Here is a 25,338-nt window from a genome sequence, read left to right as displayed (position 1 = left end):
TAGGCAACTGACCGTTGGTCGGTGACAAGGGTGAACCTCCTACCGGCTAGGTAGTGCCTCCAGCGTCGCACAGCCTCCACAATGGCTTGTGCCTCCTTCTCGGCTGCACAGTGTCGAACCTCGGAGGCGGTGAGGGTCCGGGAGAAGAACGCTACTGGTCTGCCTGCCTGATTGAGGGTAGCAGCCAGGGCGATGTCTGATGCATCGCTCTCTACCTGGAAGAGGATAGTTTTGTCCACCACGCGTATAGCGGCCTTGACGATATCGGTCTTGATGCGGTTGAAGGCCAATTGAGCCTCAGCCGAGAGGGGAAAAGTGGTGGTCTTTAGGAGTGGGCGGGTTTTGTCCACATACTTGGGGACCCACTGGGCGTAGTAGGAGAAGAGCCCCAAGCACCGTTTGAGGGCCTTGAGGCTGCGGGGGAGGGGGAGTTCTGGCTATAATCCACGACCATCCGTTTCTTATCCCCGGACCGGACTACCACCACTTGTGCTCTCCAAGGGCTGTTGCTAGCCTCAATGACCCCCTCTCCCAGTAAACGCTGGACCTCTGACTTGATAAAAGTCATATCGTGGGCACTGTAGCGCCGGCTTCTGATGGCAACGGGCTTACAGTCGGGAGTGAGGTTCGCGAATAGCGAGGCGGTTGCGACTTTCAGTGTCGCAAGGCAGCATACCGTGAGGCGGGGGCAAGGGTCCGCCGAACTTCAGTGTCAGGCTTCGGTGGCTGCACTGGAAATCCAGTCCGAGCAGCGGGGGGGCACAGAGGTGGGGAAGGATATAAAATTTGAAACGGGTGTACTTGGTGCCCTGGATCGAGAGATCCGCGATACAGTACCCCTTGATTTGTACCGAGTGGGACCCGGATGCGAGGGCTATGGTTTGGGACGCGGGATGGGTGCGCAGGGAGCAGCGCCTCACTGTTTCAGGATGGATAAAGCTCTCCGTGCTCCCGGAGTCAAAGAGGCATGCAGCGTCGTGCCCGTTGATCTGGACCTGCATCATAGAGTTCTGCAGGGGTTTTGGCTGAGTTTGGTCGAGGGTGATCGCTCCCACTCGCGGGTAGTCTGAGTCCTCATCCGAGTCGGACTCATAAAATGGCCGCCGCAGGCTGCGCATGTCGGGTCGAGAAGATGGCCGCCGACAAGATGGCCGCTCCATGATTCACACGAGGCTGATGACGCATCAGAAGGGGGCGTGTCGGGTCGGTGCGCAGCCTCATTGCGAGGCCTGCGGGCCTGAGAGCCTGATTTTCGGGCCGGCTATTCTTTGTTCTTCTGGCCCCTGGGTCTAGCCCCTTCTTCTGCCGACAGGTAGAGAGCAGATGCCTGGCTTGCGGAGTAGCTCGACCGCCTCTTCATAAGTCGTTGCCTTTTCGAGCGTGGCAGAGATTCTGTGACTCACCCGGGAGTGGAGTAGGCGCAGCTTGCGTGGCTCCAGGATGGGAGTCTCTGAGGAGTCCAGGTAAGCCTCGAAGCATCGGAGCCAGTATTAAAACATTTCCTTTGCCTCCGGTGTCCGTGCTTCCAGGTTTAGCTTCTCTGGTCTTAGGCCTGCGTCCATCCTGAAGTAGTTTAGTTTATTAAATTGTGGTACCCTCAATAACGACGTTTAGAGTGTAAACAGTAAAGAAGGCTTTAATAAACTAAGAACTAGGCTAGAGCCGAGACGTGTGCTAAGTGCTGTACTGCCCACAAGGCGGCCCCTTATATACGGCTCACAGATGGGTGGAGCCGGAGGCGGAGTTCCCCAGGGTTCCAAGCCTGGTCTTAAAGGGGACATCACCTTACATGATGACAAGGGTGCAGTGTTACAGTAACCGTTCATCACACCCAGTATCACTGACCCCCCCCCCCCCCCCCCCCCGTTGAAGAGAGAAGATGGACCACCTGAAGAAAAAAGATAAATCTTGAGGAACACAATGCCCAGATCTTTCTATTTTTATTGCCCAGAGCATTAGCCCGGGCCTCTGAATTGCCAATCCAGTGATGGTAACACCGCATCTTCATCTCTCCAAGTGAGATCACAGGTGAAATATGGGTACATAGAAACACAGGAACAGGAGGAGGCCATTCAACCCCTCGGGCCTGTCCCACCATTCATTGAGATTATGGCTGATCTGTAGCCTAACTCCATACCTAGACTTGGCCCTTCATTGAAGTTTTAACAACAAGTTACTTTTGTGCACCATCATTAATGTATAAAAAAATTCCAAAGCATTTCACAGGAGCATTATAAATTGACACTAACCTATTCACCACCACCTCCCCCCACATGTAAGATTAGGGCAACAATTATCATAGAATCATAGAATCCCGACAATGCAGAATAAGGCCATTCGGCCCATCATGTCTGCACCAACCCTCTGAAAGAGCATCCTACCTAGGCCCAATCCTCCTCCCTATTTCCGTTACCCCATCTAACCTTTGGACACTAAGGTGCAATTTAGCACGGCCAATCCACCTAATCTTTGGACTGTGAGAGGAAACCGGAGCATCTGGAGGAAACCCACGCAGACACGGGGAGAACGTGGAAACTCCACACAGACTGTCACCCCAGGCCGGAATCGAACCCAGGTCCCTGGTGCTGTGAGGCAGCAGTGCTAACCACTGTGCCACTGTGCTGCCCCATTATTATGATATTATATTGGCTCCAGAAGCCTTTTCTTACTTCTCCAATTATCTAATACTCCTGTCGGTTTATATTCAGTTTTGTCCCACAAGTCTAACAAGTGTAACTGAGGTACTTATTTCTGTCCGTCTCCTACCCATTGTCACAAAAGATAAATATTAGGCTAGTGAAAAGAAATATTTCCTAAATGCTCGAATTCCAGACTAGCATCTTGAGAAATAAGCAATTTAGAGACAAGGAAACGCTTTTGAAATGTGGGAGGCGTGACAGGCAAGTTCCACACTGCAAATTCTCGTAAACAGCAATGCGATAATAACCAGAACAGGCATTTTTACTGCTGCTGGTTGAGGGATAAATATTGGCTCGGACTCGAGAGAGAAGACTTTTCTGCTTTTCTTTAAAATAATGCTGTGGGGTTTTCTTTGACCTCGCATGAAGGATACCGGGCCGGAGTTTTATGGGGCTGGAAGGAATCTGGAACTATTTAAAAATCATGGGAAGGACATGATTTTAAGATTTCTACCCCCATGCCTGGCGGACCCAGATTTCGCTGGTGTGCGAGCAAGCCTGGCCTGACCTGGCCAGCTCCATTCTGAGTGTAGGCATCTCCTCGGGCAATGAGTATGCATCATGAGGCTTGGCTGAGAGCCCAGACTCTCATAAAAGGATTATCTCTGTTTACACAACAGAACTTTGCTGGATTGACATTTATATAAGGTTGTAATAAGCTATTTTTCTGTGAATGGCTCAATGTATTGTTGCACAGAAGTTGAGAGACGTTAAGTGTTTAAAGCTTTTGTTATTGATACGTTAATGGTCGAGTTGATTGACAATTTTATACGCTTGTAGCAACAGCAGTTTTTGTTTTAAAGAATTATGAATGGGTTTTGTTTAGCATTTTATACACATGCCATAGTTATGTGAGGTTCATTGGTTCTGTACACAATGTATACTGGGTGAATGGGCCTATGAGTTGGCATGGAAGGTATGAGGAGTCATTTGGGATGGGTGGAGGGGCATGGGTTGGTATGGATGATAGGAGGGGCATTTGGGGTTTGGTGGAGGGGCATCCTTGTCATGGTGGTTTGAAGAGCCATTGGACTGGGTGGTAGAGCATGACATAGCATAGAGTTGGCATAGGGGTATAAGCGACCATGGAGATGAGGGTGGATCATGAGTTAGCAAGGAGCTAGCAAGGGAAGTGGGTGGGAGGTGGTGGATATGGGGTGGAGGGCCTAAAATGTAACCAAACAACTGGGATGAAGTCCCAGAGGACCAAGGCAGGGTTTTTAACAAGCCCAATTCTGCGCCCAGCTACCCTGTGAGGGCATTTTATCCACATGCGAGAGCGTCGGGCCAGAATGCACCCCACACTCACCTCCCCAGACCAAAACCAGACAAGTAGGAGAAGTTTAAACAGAAGGGACTCATATTCTATGGTGCGGGGCTTTCTTTTAAAAAATATATATATTTTATTCAAATTTTTCGGTCAAACAAAGACAGTACAAAATTTTCCCCTTTTGCAACTTTAAAACAATATAAATAATGATGATGACCGTTTTTTTAAAAGAATAAATAATATATTAACTAGACGGCAACTGCCAGCAACAAAAATAAAAACTAGCCAATATCCAAAATAATAAAGTCACAAAAACCAATATAAATAACTCATATACAAACACCTGTACAAAACCCCTGAGGGCCCGGATGGGCCCTTCCCTCCACCCCCCCCCCCCCCTCCCACCCTCCCCCCTGGGTTGCTGCTGCTACCTTTCCCATTTCCCTTATCATGCTGCGAGATAGTCGAGGAACGGTTGCCACCGCCTGGTGAACCCTTGAGCCGAACCTCTTAGTACGTATTTTATCCGCTGCAATTTTATAAACCGCGCCATGTCGTTTATCCAGGCCTCCACGCCTGTGGGTTTAGCTTCTTTCCACATAAGTAATATCCTTCGCCGGGCTACTAGGGACGCAAAGGCTAAAACATCAGCCTCTCTCGCCTCCTGCACTCCCGGCTCGTCCGCAACCCCAAATATCGCCAACCCCCAGCCTGGCTCGACCCATACCCCCACCACCCTTGAAAGCACATTCGCCACCCCCACCCAGAACCCATGCAGTACCGGGCATGACCAAAACATGTGGGTGTGGTTCGCTGGGCTTTCCGCGCATCTCCCGCACCTATCCTCCACTCCAAAAAATCTACTTAACCTTGCTCCAGTCATCTGCGCCCTATGTAGAACCTTGAATTGTATCAGGCTGAGCCTGGCGCATGAGGACGAAGAGTTTACCCTACTTAAGGCATCGGCCCACAGCCCCTCCTCAATCTCTTCCCCTAGCTCCTCTTCCCATTTTCCCTTCAGCTCCTCCACCATCGTCTCCCCCTCGTCTCTCATTTCTCTATATATATCTGACACCCTACCATCCCCCACCCATGCCCCCGAAATCACTCTGTCCTGAATCTCTTGCGCCAGGAGCCGCGGACATTCCCTCACCTGATGCCTCGCAAAAGCCCTCAGTTGCATATATCGAAATGCATTCCCCGGTGGCAACCCATATTTTTCTGTCAGTGCTCCCAGACTCGCAAACGTCCCGCCTAGGAACAAATCCTTCAATTTCACAATCCCTGCTCTCTGCCAAGCTTTAAATCCCCCATCTATCTTCCCCGGGACGAACCTGTGGTTGTTCCTTATCGGGGACCTCACCGAGGCACCCGTCACTCCCTTATGCCGTCTCCACTGCCCCCAAATTTTCAGCGTTGCCACCACCACTGGACTTGTGGTGTATTTCTTCGGGGAGAACGGTAAAGGCGCCGTCGCTAATGCTTTTAGGCTGGTTCCCCTACAGGACGCCATCTCTAGTCTTTTCCACGCCGCTCCCTCCCCTTCCCCCATCCACTTGCATACCATTGATATGTTGGCAGCCCAATAATAGTCACTTAAACTCGGCAGTGCCAGTCCCCCCCCTATCCCTACTACGCTGCAGGAACCCCCTCTTCACTCTTGGGGTCTTCCCAGCCCATACAAAACTCATCATGCTCTTATCCACTTTCTTGAAAAAGGCCTTTGTAATCATCACAGGGAGGCACTGGAACACAAAAAGAAACCGTGGAAGGACCACCATTTTAACCGCCTGCACCCTACCCGCCAGTGACAGGGGCACCATGTCCCATCTCCTAAAGTCCTCTTCCATCTGCTCCACCAATCTTACTAAATTTAGCTTATGCAAGGTTCCCCAGTTCCTGGCCAGCTGGATCCCTAGGTACCGAAAATCCCTTATTACTCTCCTCAACGGCAAATCATCTATTCCCCTGCCCTGTTCCCCAGGGTGCATCACAAACAGCTCACTCTTCCCCATATTCAATTTATATCCTGAAACTTCCCCAAACTCCCTGAGTGTCTGCATTATCTCGGGCATCCCCTCCACTGGGTCCGCGACATACAACAACAAATCATCCGCGTATAGTGATACCCGGTGCTCTTCTCCTCCCCTAAGTACTCCCCTCCACTTCCTAGAGCCTCTCAGCGCTATGGCCAGTGGCTCAATTGCCAACGCAAACAGTAACGGGGACAGAGGACATCCCTGTCTTGTCCCTCTGTATAGATGGAAGTGGTCAGATCTCTGCCTATTTGTAGTCACACTTGCCACCGGGGCCCTGTATAGAAGCTGAACCCATCAAATAAACCCCTCTCCAAATCCAAATCTCCTCAACACTTCCCACAGGTAATCCCACTCTACTCTATCAAATGCTTTCTCTGCATCCATCGCCACCACTATCTCCGCCTCCCCCTCCAGCATCATCACACCCAGCAGCCTCCGTATGTTAGTGTTCAATTGTCTCCCCTTAACAAACCCCGTTTGATCCTCGTGAACCACCCCCGGAACACAATCCTCCATCCTCGTCGCCATCACCTTGGCCAAAAGCTTGGCATCTACATTCAGGAGGGAAATAGGCCTGTATGACCCGCACTGCAGCGGGTCTTTGTCTCTTTTCAGGATCAGCGATATCGTCGCCTCCGACATCGTCGGGGGCAACATCCTCCTTTCCCTGGCCTCATTAAAGGTTCTCGTCAGAAGCGGGGCCAGCAGGTCCACGTATTTCCTATAAAATTCCACCGGGAACCCATCCGGTCCCGGGGCCTTCCCTGCCTGCATGCTCCCAATCCCTTTTACCACCTCCTCCATCTCAATCTGTGCTCCCAGTCCTGTCCTCTTCTGCTCCTCGACCTTCGGAAATTCCAACTGGTTTAGGAAGTGCATCATTCCCTCCTTCCCTTCCGGGGGCTGAGCCTTATACAGCCTCTCATAAAATGCCTTAAACACCCCATTCACCCTCTCCGCTCCCCGTTCCATCTCACCCTCCTCGTCCCTAACCCCTCCAATCTCCCTCGCCGCCCCCCTCTTCCTCAGTTGTTGGGCCAGTAACCGGCTCGCCTTCTCTCCGTACTCATACTGCACTCCCTGTGCCTTCCTCCATTGTGCCTCCGCCTTGCCCGTGGTCAACAAATCAAATTCCGTGTGCAACCTTCGTCTTTCCCTGTATAGTCCTTCATCCGGAGCCACCGCATACTGCCTATCCACCCTCAAAATTTCTCTCAACAATCTCTCCCTCTCTTTGCTCTCTTGTTTCCCCTTGTGGGCCCTTATGGAAATCAGTTCCCCTCTGACCACCACCTTCAGTGCTTCCCAGACCACTCCCACCTGAACCTCTCCGTCGTCATTAATCTCCAGATACCTTTCGATACATCTCCTTACCCTTACACACACATCCTCAACCGCCAACAATCCCATATCTAATCTCCACAGTGGGTGCTGTTCCTTTTCCTCTCCTACTTCCAGATCTACCCATGGGGCATGGTCCGAAATGGCTATAGCCGAGTACTCCGTCCCGGCCACCTTCGGGATCAGCGCCCTTCCCAGGAAAAAGAAGTCTATCCGAGAATACACCTTGTGGACATGGGAGAAGAAGGAGAACTCTTTACTCCTAGGCCTAGTAAATCTCCAAGGATCCACTCCTTCCATCTGCTCCATGAAGTCCTTAAGCGCCTTGGCCGCTGCCGGCCTCCTCCCGGTCCAAGACCTGGACCGGCCCAGCCCTGGATCCAGCACCGTGTTGAAGTCTCCCCCCATTGGTGCGGGGCTTTCTGACAAGCCGGTAAAGATGCAGGAATGCCACTTTGCTGAATTTAGCTGGTCCCAAAGTGATGGCAAAATTTCTGATCTGACGATAAGAAAGAAGATCCTGAGATAATCTCGAACAAATCCGAAGCCTTATACCTTCTGGTTAAGAGGCTCAGTCTCAATCGCCATATTTTTCATTCCACCAACCAAAACCCGTACGGGTTTATTGAATAGAACCATAGAATTCCTACAGTGCAGAAGGAAGTCATTTGGCCCATTGAGTCGGCACTGACTCTATGAAAGAGCACCACACCTAGGCCCACTCCCCCCCTCATCTCTGTAACCCCACAACCCCACCTCACCTACACATCCTTGGACACTAAGCGGCAATTTAGCACGATCAAGCTACCTAACCTGCACATCTTTGGACTGTGGGTGGAAACCCATGCAGAAACGGGGAGAACGTGCAAACTCCACAAGGCCATGATTGAACCATTGTTCCTGGTGCTGTGAGGCAGCAGTGCCAACCACCATGCCACACTATTATCTTATGTTCCGACTGGAAGTTTTCGGGCCATTAGGAAATTTTACAGATGAGTTTGTTAGGGATTGGTTGTTTTGCTGAGTAAACAGTGATGCGACTGCAAACAATTACTGCTGTTACAGTCAGCAGTGGAAATGTGCATGCTCAATGAACAGTGGGAGAAATCAAGCAGAGAAGTCAAACGGAAACGGCGCAGTTTGGGTGGGACAATGAGGTTTTTGCAGTGCAGGGGGTGCCTTGCACCAACTGCAGCGGTCAGCAACCTCCCCCCTGCCAAACAGAGCATTTGGAATAAACTGCAATCAATGCATTAAGTGGAACTACTTTGCCAAATGCTGCAGGGCAAAGAAACAACAGCCCCTTATTGTTAACAGCAGAAGGTCTGCGAAGTGATCTCTAATGGCGAGGCACATTAGTAAGATCAATGAATTATAATTTAACCCAAGTAGTACGGTCACGGAACTAACAGCAACTACATATTTTTTAAAAATTTCCAATCAAAGGGCAATTTTAGTGTGGCCAATCCGCCTACACGGCACATCTTTGGATTGTGGGGGTGAGGCCCATGCAGACACGGGGGGTCACTGTCTGTGCGGAGTCTGCACGTTCTCCCCGTGTGTGCGTAGGTTTCCTCAGGGTGCTCTGGTTTCCTCCCACAGTCCAAAGACGTGCAGGTTAGGTGGATTGGCCACGCTAAATTGCCCATAGTGTCCAAAAAGGTTAGGAGGGGTTATAGGGTTATGGGGATAGGGTGGAAGTGAGGGCCTAAGTGGGTCGGTGCAGACTCGATGGGCCGAATGGCCTCCTTCTGCACTGTATGTTCTATGTAATTTGCAACTCCACATGGTCAGTGACCTGGGGCTGGGATCGAACCTGGGTTGTCGGCGCCGTGAGGCAGCACTGCTAACCACTGTGCATCCTGCTGCCCTAACAGCAACTACATTAACCCCTACATTGACATACTGCGTAAGTGTGGTATCTGCTGTGGAAAAGGGCGAGATCTTCACTAGCCTACTCACTAGTAATGTCAGACTTAGAGTTAAAATTGATACTGGGGCGAAATACAATGTACTATCTAGCCACAAACTACGAGAGATAGACCTAGATTTTTTAAGATAAAGATAGATAGTTTTTTGAAGAATAAAGGGATTAAGGGTTATGGTGTTCGGGCTGGAAAGTGGAGCTGAGTTCACAAAAGATCAGCCATGATCTCATTGAATGGTGGAGCAGGCTCGAGGGGCCAGATGGCCTACTCCTGCTCCTAGTTCTTATGTTCTTATGATGCCAGATTCCAACCAACAGTCTGACCTTGTGGCTTATGGTGGACAGACAATCATGACCGAGGGTGTAACTACCCTTCATTGTGCACAAGGAGACTTCGATTTTCACATTGTGAATCAGAATGTAAAGCCATTATTAGGACTTTGAGATAGCATCACGCTCAGGCTCATTAAACTTGGTGCAGAGGTGCATGCTGTACAACTTCAGAGATGATAATGTACAGCAAGGTTTCCGATTGCCAGATCATCGGAAAATACCAGTCGTGTGTCACATGCGATTTAATGACTCAGTTCCATTGACCATCGACAGTTTGTGCTTCAAGAAGAGTCCCAGTAGCCATGAGGTAAAGAGTCACCAATGATCTGCATCACATTACAGCATTGGGCCTGTTCCCCCAGTAGAGGAGACCAGAGAATGGCTTTCAGCAATGGCAGCCATAGTAAAAAGGCACGGTCCGGTCAGGATATGCATCAACTCAATACATCTGAACAAAGCATTACTCACCCCATGAAGACAGTGGAGTTGGTGATATCAGACATTCCACATGCGAAGATATTCATCGTGCTTGATGCAAAATGAGGATTTTGGCAAATCCCGTCAGTTTTGGCATCTTCAAAACTGACTACACCCATCTCTCTGGGAGGCAGATACCATTTTCTGCGTATGCCGTATAGTCTCTCCACCGGCACTGAGGTCTTCAGCAGTGCATGGAGCAACAATTTGCAGATCAACTGTGCGAGATTATAGTCGATGATATCCTGCTTTGGGGTCGTACTGTGCAAGAGCATGATGCGCGCCTTCGCTGTGCTCAGGACAAAGTTAGGGATCTCCAATTGAAGCTCAACCCTGCAAAATGCAAATTCAGGGTAAATCAGATTACAAATGTAATCTTACTCATGGCCGATGATGTGAAACCTGATTCAGACAAGACTGCAGCCAGAAGACAAATGGCTAATCCTGTGGACAAGCACGCACTACAGCGCATTCTGGGCATGACAAACTATCTTTCCAAATTCATTCCGGGTTATAGTGAGGTCACTAGACCACTTCTTCAACTCCTCCTCCAGGACATCGAATGATGTCAGCAAGAACACCACACAGCATCTTTCAAGAGTGTCGAGTGAGCATTCGCAACCCCATCGGTACTACAATGTTTTGATGTTCAGACACCTGTCCTAATCTCGGCAGATGCCTCCCAGTGTGGACTCGGTGCAGCATGCATACAAAATGGCAGACCTTTGTCTCAAGGACATTCGCTGACACCGAGGCTCATTATGCACAAATCAAGAAGGAACTCCATAAGGACAAAGGAGCAGAAGTAGGCCATTCGGACCATCATTCAATGCGATCAGCACTTATTTGGTATGATAATCCTCAACTCCATTTTCCTGCCTTGTCCACAAAACCCTTGAATCCTTTACTGATGACAAATCTGTCCATCTCTTCAACATACTTAACGACCCAAACCCTGCAGCCCTCTGTGGTAATGAATTCCACACCACTACCCTCTGAGAGAAGAAATTCCTCCTCATCTCTGTCTTAAATGGGAGATTTCTAACTCTGAGATTATGTCCTCTGGTCCGAGACTCTCCCACAAGAGGAAACACCCTCTTCTCATCTACCCTGCAAAGCCCCCTGACAATCCTAGATGTGTCAATAAGGTCACATCTCATTCTTCTAAACTCCAATAATTACAGGCCCAACCTACTCAACCTCTCATCATAAGAAAATCCCTCCATACCCGGGATCAACCTAGTGAATCTTCTCTGGACTGCCTCCAATGTCTTTCTTTAGATAAGGGGACCAAAACTGTCCACAGTATTGCAGGTGTGGTCTAACTAGTGCCTTGTATAGTTTTAGTAGGACTTCCCTATTTTTATACTACATTCTCTTTGAAATAAAGGCCAACATTGCATTTTCCTTCCTAATTACCTACTGAACGTACATGCTAGCTTTTTGTGATATATGCACGGAGACCCCCAAACCCCTCTGTGCTGCAGCTTTCTGCATTCTTTCTACATTTAAACAATATTCAGCTCCTTTATTCTATTTACCAAAGTGCACAATTTCACATTTCCCAATATTGTATTCCATCTGTGAATTTTTTGCCCACTCACCTAACCTGACTATATCCCTCTGTAGACTATTTGTGTCATCTTCACCACTTGCCTTCCCATCGATTTTTATGCCATCCACAAATAGTGCATTCTCTTCCTTATTCCCAGTCATTCATGTATATTGTGAATAATTGTATTAAAAAAAAGTTTTTTAAAAAGTGGATAAATGTGACTCCAGCATGGACGACAGCACACTACTATTTACAGTTTGCCATCCTGAAAATGTCCCTTTTGTCCCAACTCTCTGTCTTCTATCAGTTACCCAATCCTCTATCCATGCTAATATAATACCTCCAGCACCATGGGTTCTTATCTTATTAAGTAGCCTTTTGTGCAGTACCTTATTAAATGCTTATATCTACTGATTCCCCCTCATCTATCCTGCTCATTGCCACCTCTCAGAATTCTCATAAATTTGTCAGGTATAATTTGCCCTTCATGAAGCCATGCTGACTCTGTTTGATTATATTTTGCATTTCTAAATGCTCTGCTATTATATCATAGAAACATAGAAAATAGAAGCAGGAGAAGGCCATTCGGCCCTTTGAGCCTGCTCCACCATTCATTTTGATCTTGGCTGATCATCAAGTTCAATACCCTGATCCCACCTTTGCCCCATATCCCTTGATTCCTTTAGCCCGAAGAGCTACATCTAATTCCTCCTTCAAATTACACGTTTTGGCCTCAACTACTTTCTGTAGCAAATTCCACAGACTCACCACTCTCTGGGTGAAGAAATCTCTCCTGATCTCAGTCCTAAATGGTTTACTCCTTATCCTCAAGCTATGAACCCTAGTTCTGGTCTCCCCCAATATCGGATACATTCTTTCTGAATCTACCCTGTCTAATCCTGTCAGAATTTTATACGTTTCTATGAGATCCTCTCTCACATTTCTAAACTCCAATGAATATATTCCTAACTGACTTAGTCTCTCCTCATATGACAGTCCCGCCATCCCAGGAATCAGCCTGGTAAACCTTTGCTGCACTCCCTCCATAGCAAGAACATCCTTCTTCAGATAAGGACACCAAACTGCACACAATAGTCCAGGTGTTGCCTCACCAATGCCCTATACAATTGCAGTAAAACATCTCTATTCCTATACTCAAATCCTCTCGCTCTGAAGGCCAACATACCATTAGCCTTCTTTACTGCCTGCTGTACCTGTATCCTTTATAATGGTCTCATAGACATTAAGCCGTACTGGCCTATAGTTACTTTATTTTTGTCTTCCTCCTTTTTGAATAAAGATATTACATTTCCCAATCCTCTGGGACTTTACCAGAATTTAAGGATTCTTGGAACATTACTACCAGTGCATCCACTATCTCTGTAGCTACTTCCTTTAATATCCTGGGATGCAACCCATCTGGTGCAGGGGACTTGTCAGCCTTTAGCCCCATTAGTTTCCCTAGTGCTTTTTCCCTCGTTATATTTATTGTATTTATTTCCTCCCCCCTCTTCTGCCCCTTGATTATTTAATATTTTGGGAATGTTATTAGTGTTTTCCACCATGAAGACTTATGCAAAGTAGTTGTTTAACTCCTCTGGCATTTCCTGGTTCCCGATTATTATTTTCTCAGTCTCATTCTCTAAGGGGGCAATGCTCACATTGGCCTGTCTCTTACTTTTTATATATATAAAAAAAAAATCCAGCATCGAATCCAATGCACAAGTGCAGTCTATGGGCGCCTGAGGAAGAGTGTTTGAAGATCGAGATCTCAAGTCCAGCATCAAGCTCATAGTCTACAGGGCAGCGATGATCCCCGCTCTCCTGCATGCAGCAGGAACATGGACAATGTACAGCACACACCTCAAATCCCTGGAGAGATATTATCAATGTTGCCTCTGCAAAGTCCTGCAAATCCACTGGCAGGATAGGCAACATATACCACATGAGCGTCCTCTCCCAGGCCAATATCCCCAGTATCGAGGCACTGGTCACGCTCGGCCAGATTTAATGGCAGGCCACATTGCCCGCATGTCCAACACAAGACTCCCGAAACAAGTGCTCTACCCTGAGCTCCGCAATGGCAGGCGATCACTAGGAGGGCAGAGGAAATGTCACAAGGACACTCTGAAAGCCTCCCGAAATAAACGCAATATTCCAATCGACACGTCGGAATCACTTGCTTTAGAGCGCACAAACTGGAGAAAAAGAATCTGCCGGGATACCAATCACCTCGAGCGTCGTGGGGTGGAGTACGTGGAGGCCAAGTGTAAACAGCGGAAGGAGAGTGCAGAATCCCACCCACCCATTTCATCAAATACCACCTGCCAAACCTCTGGCAGAGTCTGCGGGATCCAGGATTAGACTATTCGACCGCAAAATCCACCTTCCAGAGTGGAAGCAAATCATCCTCAACGCTGAGGACAGCTCAAGAAGAATATGCTTAAAGAAACTCTTGCTGTCTGTTTTTATATTTCTTGCTAGTTTACCATTATAGTTTAATTTCTCCTTTGTAAATTTCATTGGTCATCTTTTGTTGGCTTACCACTAATCTTTGCCACATTATATGTTTTTTCTTTCAGTTTAAGACTTCACTTCCTTGGTTAACCATGGTTAATTGGGCACAATGGTTAGCATTGCTGCCTAAGGCGCTGAGGACCCAGGTTCGAATCCCGGCCCTGGGTCACTGTCCGTGTGGAGATTGCACATTCTACCCGTGTCTGCATGGGTTTCACCCACACAACCTAAAGATGTACAGGTTAGGTGGATTGGCCACACTGCCCCTTAATTGGAAAAATAATAATAATTGGGTACTCTAAATTTATTTTTTTAAAAACATGGTTAATTAATCCCCTTCCGGGCAGCATGGTGGCGCGGTGGGTTAGCATTGTTGCCTCACGGCGCCGAGGTCCCAGGTTCGATCCCGGCTCTGGGTCACTGTCTGTGTGGAGTTTGCACATTCTCCCCGTGTTTGCGTGGGTTTCGCCCCCACAGCCCAAAAGATGTGGAGGCTAGGTGGATTGGCCATGCTAAATTGCCCCTTAATTGGAAAAAATAAATTGGGTACTCTAAGTTTATTTTTTTATTAAATTAATGCCCTTCCTTGAATCCTTCTTCCTCACTGGGAGATATTTTTGCTGAGTCATGAACTATTTTCAGAAACATCTGCCAATGCTGATCAACCAATCTTTCCTGCTAAACTCCTTTCCCAGTCCACTCCAGCCAATGCTGCACTCATTCCTTTATAATTACGTTTATTTAAGTGTAGTACAATTGGTTCTGATCCAAGTTTCTCACGCTCAAATTGAATGCTAAATTCTACCACGTTATGATCACTGCTTCCCAGGGGATCTTTTACTCTGAGATTGTTTATTAACCCTACCTCATTACACATTACCAAATCCAAAATAGTCTGATCCCTGGTTGGATCCACAACATATAGTTCTAGGAAACTGTCCCAAAGACATTGTATGAGTTCTTCCTCATGGCTACCTCTGCCAATTTGATTTTCCCAATCTACATGAAGATTAAAGTTACCCATGATGACAGTACTGCCTTTTTAACATGCCCTCATTATCTCCTTATTTATTCTCCATCCCACATTATAGCTACTGTTAGGAGGCCTATAGACTTCTCCCACCAGTATCTTCCTCCCCTTGTTATTTCTTACCCCACCCATCTGAATTCTGCATCTTCCGATTCAAGATCATTTCTTGCTATTGTACTTATTCTATCTCGTACTAACAAAGTTACTCCACCGCCCTTTCCTTCCTGCCTGTCCCTATGAAAAGTCACATACTCCTCAATATTTAGTTCCCAGTTTTGATCTCCCTGCAGTCACGTCTCTGTAATGGCTATAAGATACCCATTTGCATCGATTTGTGCCTTTAATTCATCTATTTTGTTCCAAATGCAGCGTGCATTTCAGTAAGGAGCTATTCATTTTACCCTGTAACCATCTTTTCCCTTTTTGACCCTATTTGTTGCTGATTTTTTTCCCTGTTTGCACGCTCTGTCCCTTCCTGTCACACACTGGGTATCATTACCTAAATAGCTGCCTTGTAATTCTGCCATATCGTTTTGCCTTACAAGCCTATATCCCCTCGACAGAACTGGCACCCCTCTATTTAGTTTGAGGCCCTCTCTACTCCCCTAGTTATGCGGTTTGCAGGAACACTGGTCTCAGCACGATTTAGATTTCGCCATCCCAACAGTACAGCCCCACTTTCCCTAGTACTGATGCCAATGCCCCACAAACCGAAACCCATTTCTCCCACACTAGTCCTTGAGCCATGTATTCATCTCTCTAATTTTATGTACCCTATGCACGTGGGTCAGGTAATAATCCAAAGATTACTTTGGAGGTTTTGTAGTTTAATTTAATGCCTAGCTCCTCAAACACTCTATACAGAACCTCTTTCCTCGTTCTTAGTTGGCACTGTGGCACAGTGGCTAGCACAGCTGCCTCGCAGCGCCAGAGATCCGGGTTCAATACAGGCCTTGGGTGACTGTCTACATGGCGTTTGCACGTTCTTCCTGTGTCTGCATGGGATTCCTCCGGCTGCTCTAGTTTCCTCCCACAGTCCAAAGATGTGCAGGTTAGGTGGGTTGGCCATGCTAAATTTGCCCCTTGATGTCCAAAGGTTAGACAGGGTTACAGGGTTATAGGGATAGGGCGGGGGAATAGGCCCAGGTGTGGTGCTTTTTCAGAGGATCGGTGCAGACTTAAAGGGCCAAATGGCCTCCTTCTGCACTGTAAGGATTATATGATTCTATTCTATGGTTCTACCTTTGTCATTGGTACCTACATGGACCACGACAAAGGGATCCTCCCCCTCCCAATCCAGCCCGGAGCAGATCCCAAACCCTGGCACTGGGCAGGCAACACAGCCTTCGGGGCTCTTGATTATGGCTACTTCTTGCCTTCGTTTTTGTAATTTCATGATTTTGTCCCATTACCATTGAAACAGACCGTCAACCACCCATTAGTGTCACAAGTAGCTTATGTTTACACTGCAATGAAGTTACTGTGAAAATCCCCTGGTCGCCACACACCAGTGCTTTTTCGGGTCCACTGAGGGAGAATTCAGAATGTCCAATTCACCTAACAAGCACATCTTTCAGGATTTGTGGGAGGAAACCGGAGCAACCGGAGGAAAGCCATGCAGACAAGGGGAAAACGTGCAGACTCCGCACAGCCAGTGACTCAAGCTGGGAATCGAACCTGGGTCCATGGAAAAATCTCTCCACACTATGTCTGCATGGCTGCAACGCATGATGTTGAAGTTGAAGCATTATAATTTCAGCATCGGATAGGAACTCTACCTGGCTGATGCCAGAGCCTTCCGGCCCACTGCAGACCAGGATGATCACAACTTGTACGTGGACATAATGGAAATAGAGATGTTGCCCTCTCCTCCTGTCCAGGAGCTCAAGCAGTCTCTACAAGCGGACATTACATGCATACGACGGCATGACATAATAATGAACAGTTGGCCAGAACCAACCAGGGAGCTTCCACACAAACTTTGTGTATTCTTTGCCTTCAGAGAAGAATTAACCATTCAAGATGGCCTAAGTCTGCATGGCCAATAATTTGATATTCCACCTGTCCTCCAGCGGTATTACACCCAACTGCTGCACCAAGGGCACCATGGGTTTGAAACAGTTAAAGAACCGCTGTCCTGGCCCTCTGTGTACACTGATATAGACAGTGAAGTCTCAAGATGCTCACCTTGTAATGCACTGAAGTCGCACCAAGTGAAGAAACCGCTACATCTGCATGAGGATCCTTCCTCCCGTGGGTATTCACAGTGGCTGATATTTTTCTGTGCAACGATAATCAGCACTTGGTCCTCGTTGACTCATATTCTGGGTGGTTCAATGTCGACAACCTTCCGAACATAACCTGCTGTTCACTGACCATAAAGCTCAAGAAACATTTAGCCACACAAGGGGCTGGATTCTCTGTTTGGGAGACTAAGTCCCCAAGCTGGCGTGGAAATGGTGGTGTTTTACGCCAGGCCACTGATTCCCCGTTTTGTTGGGGGTTAGCTGGGCGGCCATGCGTGCTTCATGGCGGACTCAGCCCACAGACCCCGACCGCAAAAGTAGTGCCCCCTTCGGCCGCTCTTGCATCCCGGACCGCCTGCCCACAGTGCCCCCAGCCCCGAATGAAGCCCTCCCTGCTCGCATATCGGCTCTACCCCGACTGTGGCGATGCCGGATTGAGTTCACATTGGATGAGACCACACGAGTCCCACGCCGTCGGGAACTCGGCCGGTTGGGGACAAAGCATCGCGGGGTGGGCCTTAGGCAATGGCCAGAGGCAGTGGATACATGGCACGGCGTACTCCTAGAGTACGCCGCTTTTCAGGGGAATCCGAAAACCGGTGCCGCCCCCGATATTGACATCAAAATGGATTCTCCGCCCCGTTGCTGAACGTGATTTCGCCATCGGGGAGCGGCGAATCCAGCCCATGGCATCCTGCGGAGACTCATGACAGACAATGCTCGACAGTTCACCTCTGAGCACCTGGGACTTTGAGCACATCTCGAGCAGCCCCCTCCACCCTCAGTCAAATGGACCAGCAGAAAGAGCGGTACATTTAGACAATCACCTCTTGGAAAAATGCGCACAGGACTACACAGATTATTATGCTGCGCTAATTAGCCTGCGGAATCTTCCGCGACAGCGTCTGCTCCGTCCACACAGTGGCTTTTTTCTAGGCGCACTGGGATCTTGATTCCTATGGAATCTGTTCCTCTGGAACAGTTGCAGCCCAAAGGTGAATCTAATGTGCCCTGTTGCAATGCAGACTCCACAACAAGGCACTTTATGATCAACATGCTCATAGCCTTAGCCCCCCAGCACCAGGCTAAATGGTCCAGATCAAGACCGCACATGGCTATGACCAGTTGGAGGTGACCAACAGCGAGACCCACAACCCAAAAGTCACGTGGTAGCTTCCAACGCCAATCAGTACGTAAGCATTCACCGTCACTTCCTGTGAGTATCAGAACCATCGCCAACAGCTGACGCTGCAACTCAACCATCTCGCCTTGACTGCAGGTCCTCCACACCCACGTTCATGCGGGTCCCATTGGAGTCCGATGCAGTGGGATCCACATTTGTACAATACACACACAACGTGTCACATGAGTCCAGCAAAAGGAGCACGGACCATACAACAGTCTCCACTCCACCTGTTGGTGTTATCACACCCCCTGGGCCTCTGAGCAGGCCCGGCACACTATATCGGGATTTTGTCAACACGTAGACTGATTGGACTGCTGAACGTTGTTTTGTTCAGTCTTCTCTGTTGTTCCCTCGCACCACAAGCTGAAAGAAGGGGGAGAAGTCGACACAATGGACTATACACCAGGTTGCTGGAGCCTAATTTGTGTTTCATTGTTCACACAAACCATTCTCCACTGTTGTATAGCTAATTACTTTTGTACACACATGTCTGCATATAGTTTTCACTGCGTACACAGTTATTCCTCATACCACCGGAGACCCAAACTAATCGGGGAGGATGTAGACCGGGTCATCACGTGACTACATGATGACGTGGCCACGTCTAGCGTTACATGGCGAGAATGTGTCAGATTTACCTGGGACCCCGGGCAGAGCACAAGTGTTTCTTACAGCTGCAGGGTTGGTTTAAGTAAACTCACTGTTGTACCCGTCCTTGTTGCAGTCAGTGTTACTGTGAACCACAGAAAAAATACATCGCCATTCTCAATCCTAATCTTTAAAGGGAAAGGAATTGTGAAAACAGTCATTTGACAAACCATTTTAAAAAATATTTGGGAAAGGACTAGAGCCACACAAAAAAGCTTCATCATAACTGTGTTGTATTTGTGCGCTGCCATGATGTGTTTTTGTACACGTAGCCATTGAGTGTCAACAAACCAAAAAAGGTTTGGCAGCTACTTTATGAAGACTGCTCACAGCATTTTCTCATATGGGGAGGAAGGGGAGGATCACATGACTCCACCCAAAATGTCTTTGAAAGGAATGGTTGTCATTGTTATTTTTCCTGGTTGGGCAGGCAACCAGCTTTTCTTTTGGGTTTGTTTTTCCTCTCCTTAAATGTCCAGGATAATTCCATCAGCAGGCTGTTGTGCCTTTTGAATGGCCCGTTACTTCAGAATGGCACAGTGACCTCAGTTTTAGACAGTCTCTGTGTGGATGTGCCTCGTTGTTCATCAGACTGCAACTGGAACATTACTGGGTTTGTTAATACACGTGTTGCACTCCAACAAAGATGGGCTGTGGTTGTTTGTCTATCAATGTGTTCTCCTAGATCACATTCTCCCTGATTTACGTAGCGAGACCGATGTCTTGCATTTGCACACTTCCAGAAATCTGGGCCAGAATTTTATGTTGATCGGGTGGGCACGCACCCGACCCAGAAATAGGTTAAATCGCGGGAGACAAAGTTGGGTGGGTGTCCCAATGTCATCGCACACTCCCGCAATATTGTGGTCAGCGGACGCACGCGATGTTGGAAGCCCGCCCGCCAAAAATCAATTCCCCCATTAAGGGCCGACTAACCATAATTTTAAGTGGCCCATCTGTTTTTACAGTTGCCGGGCAACCTGATTGACCAGATGGCCTTTACTTTTAGCTGCAACCTCGATCCCGGGCAGAGTGAACTGTCCAGGCTGAAATAAAATTAACAGATACGTCTGGGGGCTGAGGCCTGTTCTTGATTCTGCAGCTTAGATGCACATGGCATAGTTTTGACACCAATATTCATTTTCCACTGGTTCCTGAGACAGCTCCAAAGAGGCAGTGCGCCTGAGGGAACGCACTCAAAGTGCCAGCCCACGCCCTCCCTTTTCTTGGTGCCTGCCCTTTTCCCACCCTCCCTGGCAGCGTTCAGCCTTTCCCAGAGCGCCTGCCATGCTGGACGGCTCTTAATTGACCAGCCATTGTGAAATTGCGCTCTGGGGCTGACTGCTTCCAGGCCCATCGAGGGCACGTGGCCTGCAGGCAGAAAATCCAGGCCCTGGAATTACCTTCCCTGAATAGGCTGTGGATACAGGTGCAGAATCGATGCTTTCAATATTGACTTGCATTTGTCAGAGGTATCACGGGCAATGGAGCAAATAAAACAAGTAAATGGAGCTAAGGTACAGATCAAATATAATTGTATTGAATGGTTTTCTCACATTCTCAGGATATCCAAAAGCAAACAATGAATTAGTTTTGAAGTTAGTTAAGTAGAAAATATCCACACGTAAAAAAATACACAAATAAAATCAATAATTTGGTGTTGTTTGAAGGACAAATCTTGACCAGGACACCGGGGAATTCCTTGCTCTTTTACAAATAGTGACATGGGACCTTATCCCAAAGAATACATCAACAAAATATACGTCACTCAAAACTGCATCCAAGTGTCGTCCCAGAGCACAGCTGTTAAAGTCCTGAAGGCTATTTTTACCTCAATTGTCCCACAAGAATAATATGACCGGCCACCAGTTCTGTGAGCTACTTACCCTTCTGGGATTCATACCGAGAGGAAGTAGTGTCTGAGAGCATATTGAAATAATGTGGTCCCTTTAATTAGCTCTGTGGCTCACTGAGCTCTCGGGGTCTGGCTGAATTGGATTAAGTGGCCTGTTTTAGCGAGGCAGACAGATGTTTCAGCTGGAAATAGGGTTTGAGTAATCGTAAAGGTTTCAGGACATGTGATGATGGACGGTTTCGAAGGGGAGCTTTAATCTGAATAAAGAAATGTAAGACAGACCTGCAATTATAAAGCAAATGCCATGGCCTCATATCCCAAAGCGCTCGACTGCCAATTAGTTATTTTTAATGTATTCACTATTTTAATGTAGGAAACACTGCAGCCAATTTGTGCAAAGCAAGCTCTGAGAAACAGCAGCATGATGATTAAAAAATGACCATACAATCTCTTTGGGCAGCACGGTGGCACAGTGGTTAGCACTGCTACCTCATGGTTCAATCCCAGCACCATGTCACTGTCCGTGTGGAGTTTGCACATTCGCCCCGTATTTGTGTGGGTCTCACCCACACAACCCCAAAGGGATTGGGAGATCTGGGGCGCGATACTCCGACCCCCCACTGGGTCGGAGAATCGCTGGGGGCTGGCGTGAATCCCGCCCCCACCGTGTCCCGAATTCTCCGCCACCAGAGATTCGGCGGGGGCGGGAATCGCGGCGCGCCGGTCGGCGGGGGCGGGAATCGCGCGCGTCAGTCGGCGGGCCCACCCTCGGCGATTCTCCAGCCCGCGATGAGCCGAAGTCCCGCCGCTGTCAACCCTCTCCAGCCGGCGTGGATTAAACCACCTTTTGAATGGCGGGACAAGGCAGCGCGGGCGGGCTCCGGGGCCCTGGGGGGGGGTTGCAGGGCGATCTGGCCCCGGGGGGTGCCCCCACGGTGGCCTGGCCTGTGATCAGGGCCCACCGATCCGCGGGCGGGCCTGTGCCATGATGGCACTCTTTTTCTTCCACCTTCGCCATGGTCTTCACTGTGGTGGAGGCGGAAGAGACCCCCTCCCTTGTGCATATGCGGGGATGACGTCAACGGCCGCTGACACTCCCGCGCATGCGTCGCCCGGCGAAGACCTTTCGGTGACGGCTGGCGTGGTGTGAAAGTCCTTTCCCACCAGCCGGCGGAGCGAAAACCACTCCGGCGCGGGTCTAGCCCCTCAAGGTGAGGGCTTGGCCCCTAAAGGTGCGGAGAATTCCGCACCTTTGGGGCGGCCCGACGCCAGAGTGGTTCCCGCCACTCCATCCCGCCGGGACCCCCCGCCCCGCCGGGTAGGGGAGAATCCTGCCCCTGGAACTTCTCTTGATATAAGTCTTTTTGTTTGCTTGCCTGGACAACCAATAGAGACTAATATGTTAGTGCAAATTTTCATGCTATAGAGAGTTATAGGTTTCTCGCTGAGGATTCCTGATGGAGGATGAAACCAGAAAGGAGCACAGGATAAAAGAAGGCTAAGGGGTGACTTAATTGAGGTGTACACAATTATGAGGGGAAGAGATAGAGTGGACAGGATTAAATTGTTTCCCTTGGTGGAGAATTCTAGAACCGGGAGCATAAAGTCACGATAAATGGCAGAAGGCGTAGAGGAGACATGAGGAAGAACCTTTTTACGCAGAGGGCAGTGGGAGTCTGGAATTCCCTGCCCGAGTTGGTGTGGAGGCAGAGACCCTAAACTCTTTTAAAAAGTACCTGGATTTGCACCTTACGTGTTGTAAGCTACAGGGCTACGGACCGGGTGCAGGAAAATGGGATTAGAAGGGGCACCTGGCTGACCTCGGGATAGCATGGACAAGATGGCCAAATGGCCTCCTTCCGTGTTGTAACTTTTCTATGTTTCTAGGACAATAATGGATGGAAGAGGTTATTCTGCCCCATTATTATAGCCCCCACAAGATCCACCAGGATGACCCGATTCATCGCTCCACGGGGCTCGTGGAAACTTCCCCGCTGAGGGCGGGCCCAACGGCGTGCTTGTTAATTCCCCAAATTAAAACCAGCCCTGGAAAGAGACGACATCTCAGGATGCTCACGGTTGGGACTTGGGCTGTTGCTGAGTTGCTGTATGTCCTAGCTGTGAGTAGGGAACAAACTACTTCTTTACTCATCTTTTTGGGACTCCTCATTGGCGACAATACCTACAAGGAATCTCTAAATTCATTCCTATCAGGCAATTGGAGAGGAGCTCTGCCTTTTGAAGCTCAATTCACTAAGGAAGCCTTGGATGACCTCTGCCAGTTCCTATACATTGACCTGAAGCACATGTTAATTGCTAGTAAAGCTTTGCTGGTGGCTATTTTTGGCATGAGAGGGATGTAATGTGGATATGTCATTTTTCAGGAATGCATCCTGGCCTGTATTTCTGTGTTTTTTTTTAGATTTCCTGGCTCGGTGGGGTAGGAGCTATTGGAATTACGCCTGCTGGGCAGCTGTTGCTACGAAGTCATATTTATTTACACCAAGTGTAAGTGGAGTAAAAGTGGTGGTAACTGTTGTTTCAGGTCATCCCGTTCGTCGGCATTGCTGATGAAGAACAGAGGAAACTGCTCCCTCTGCACCTGGACTGGCTATTTCAAAAAGTCCAGAAAATAGCAGCAATCCAGTGGGACTGGGGACATTTCTTGGTCCTGCTGCCGTGGGAATGGACGGACAATCTGATGGACTGTTTAAAGGTCCCGGGTGGGAATTTCTAGTCTCGGGATTGGTGCGACTGGAAAATCCCACACTTAACCTAACCCAAAATCCACCCCTGAATACACTGGGCTGGATTTTCCGTCCTCGCTCGTTCCCCCGAGTTTGATGATGGCAGACGCGACCCGCCAATGGCCGGTAATGGGATCTTCCAGTCCTGCCGCTGTCAACGGGGTTGTCAGTTGTTTGCACTCTCGGCTGCCGGGGAACCCGCGGCGGTGGGGTCGCCATTGGTGAAAATGGCCAGAAAATCTCACCCATTCCATCCCTTTCCTGTTAAAAATAGCAAGGAAATTCAAGGCTTGAATATGTAGGTCCTGGACAAGGACTTCAAGCCATTCTGAGATCTATTTCATGATGGGCAATTGGACTGTCGAAATAAATCTATTTGACATTCTTTTATTCTTTTCTTACAAAACTTTCCATTAAGAATTAATGTGCGTCAAAATGTTAATTATTTGTTCTTTTTTTAAAGAAATGGTCCCTGTTGTGTATTACCACACTTGAGTAAATTGCAGACTGAATTATGCGTATTGAAGGCAATATGAACAACTGCAAACAAATGAAATTCTTATCAGCATGGTGAAGGTGATGCTAATCTCCTACATTTTGTAAGTTGACTCCCAAAGGAAAAGTGTTAGAATTGTATTGTATTTCATATTGTATTTGTATCCATGGCCAATCAGAAAGCTCCTTACTGGGAACAACCATAATTGTGAGTTTAACAGAATGTGAGCTAGCTATAAATTAAAATCTCAGGATTTTTTATATGGCCTCATTCCTACGCCACTGATCAGATTGTTTTCAACACCCATCAAAATTATTGTCATCCAGGGCAGCAGGGTGGCGCAGTGGGTTAGCCCTGCTGCCTCACGGCACCGACGTCTCAGGTTCGATCCCGGCCCTGGGTCACTGTCCGTGTGGAGTTTGCACATTCTCCCCGTGTTTGCATGGGTTTCGCCCCCCCCACACAGCCCAAAGATGTGCAGGGTAGATGGATTGGCCGCGCTAAATTGCCCCTTAATTGTAAAAATTTAATTGGGTACTCTACATTTATAAAAAAGAAATTATTGTCATCCATCTGTTTTTATAGATATAATGCACTTGACATGTCAATTACTTTTTTTGATTTTTAAACTCTAATCCTTGTTTTCAAATCCCTCATTGCCTTGCCTTCCCTATCTCTGTAATCTCCTCAAGCTCCACAATCCTCTGAGATGCGCTCCTCTAATTCAATATCCTTGATTTTAATCGCTCCACTATTGGTGGCCGTGCCTTCAGCAGCTTCAGCCCAAGCTCTGAAATCCCCTCGAACACCTCACTACACTTCTCCACCTCGCTTCCCTCTTCTAAAGATATGCCTTAAAAAAATCTGTCTCTTTAACCAAGATTTGGGACGCAATCGAATGGCCACATTCCGCCCGAAAAGCAGCGCGCTGCAGTGCAACATGGCCAATAGAAGCCGGGAGACCCCGCCACC

General features: G+C 48.3%; 1 long non-coding RNA gene across 1 annotated transcript; it reads left to right on the top strand.

Annotated features, from left to right (window-relative positions):
• The first annotated feature begins 1,316 nt into the window (after nt 1–1,316).
• LOC140387184 (uncharacterized) lies at nt 1,317–24,470 on the top strand. The gene is made up of 3 exons (XR_011933773.1): nt 1,317–1,463; nt 23,546–23,631; nt 24,334–24,470. It is a non-coding gene; the product is annotated as an uncharacterized lncRNA (long non-coding RNA).
• The last annotated feature ends 868 nt before the right edge of the window (nt 24,471–25,338 follow it).

Source organism: Scyliorhinus torazame, chromosome 12, assembly GCF_047496885.1.
Source record: "Scyliorhinus torazame isolate Kashiwa2021f chromosome 12, sScyTor2.1, whole genome shotgun sequence".
NCBI classification, from domain to species: Eukaryota; Metazoa; Chordata; class Chondrichthyes; order Carcharhiniformes; family Scyliorhinidae; genus Scyliorhinus; species Scyliorhinus torazame.
Note: the sequence above shows the minus strand (reverse complement) of the source record. Positions and strands in the feature narration are given on the sequence as shown.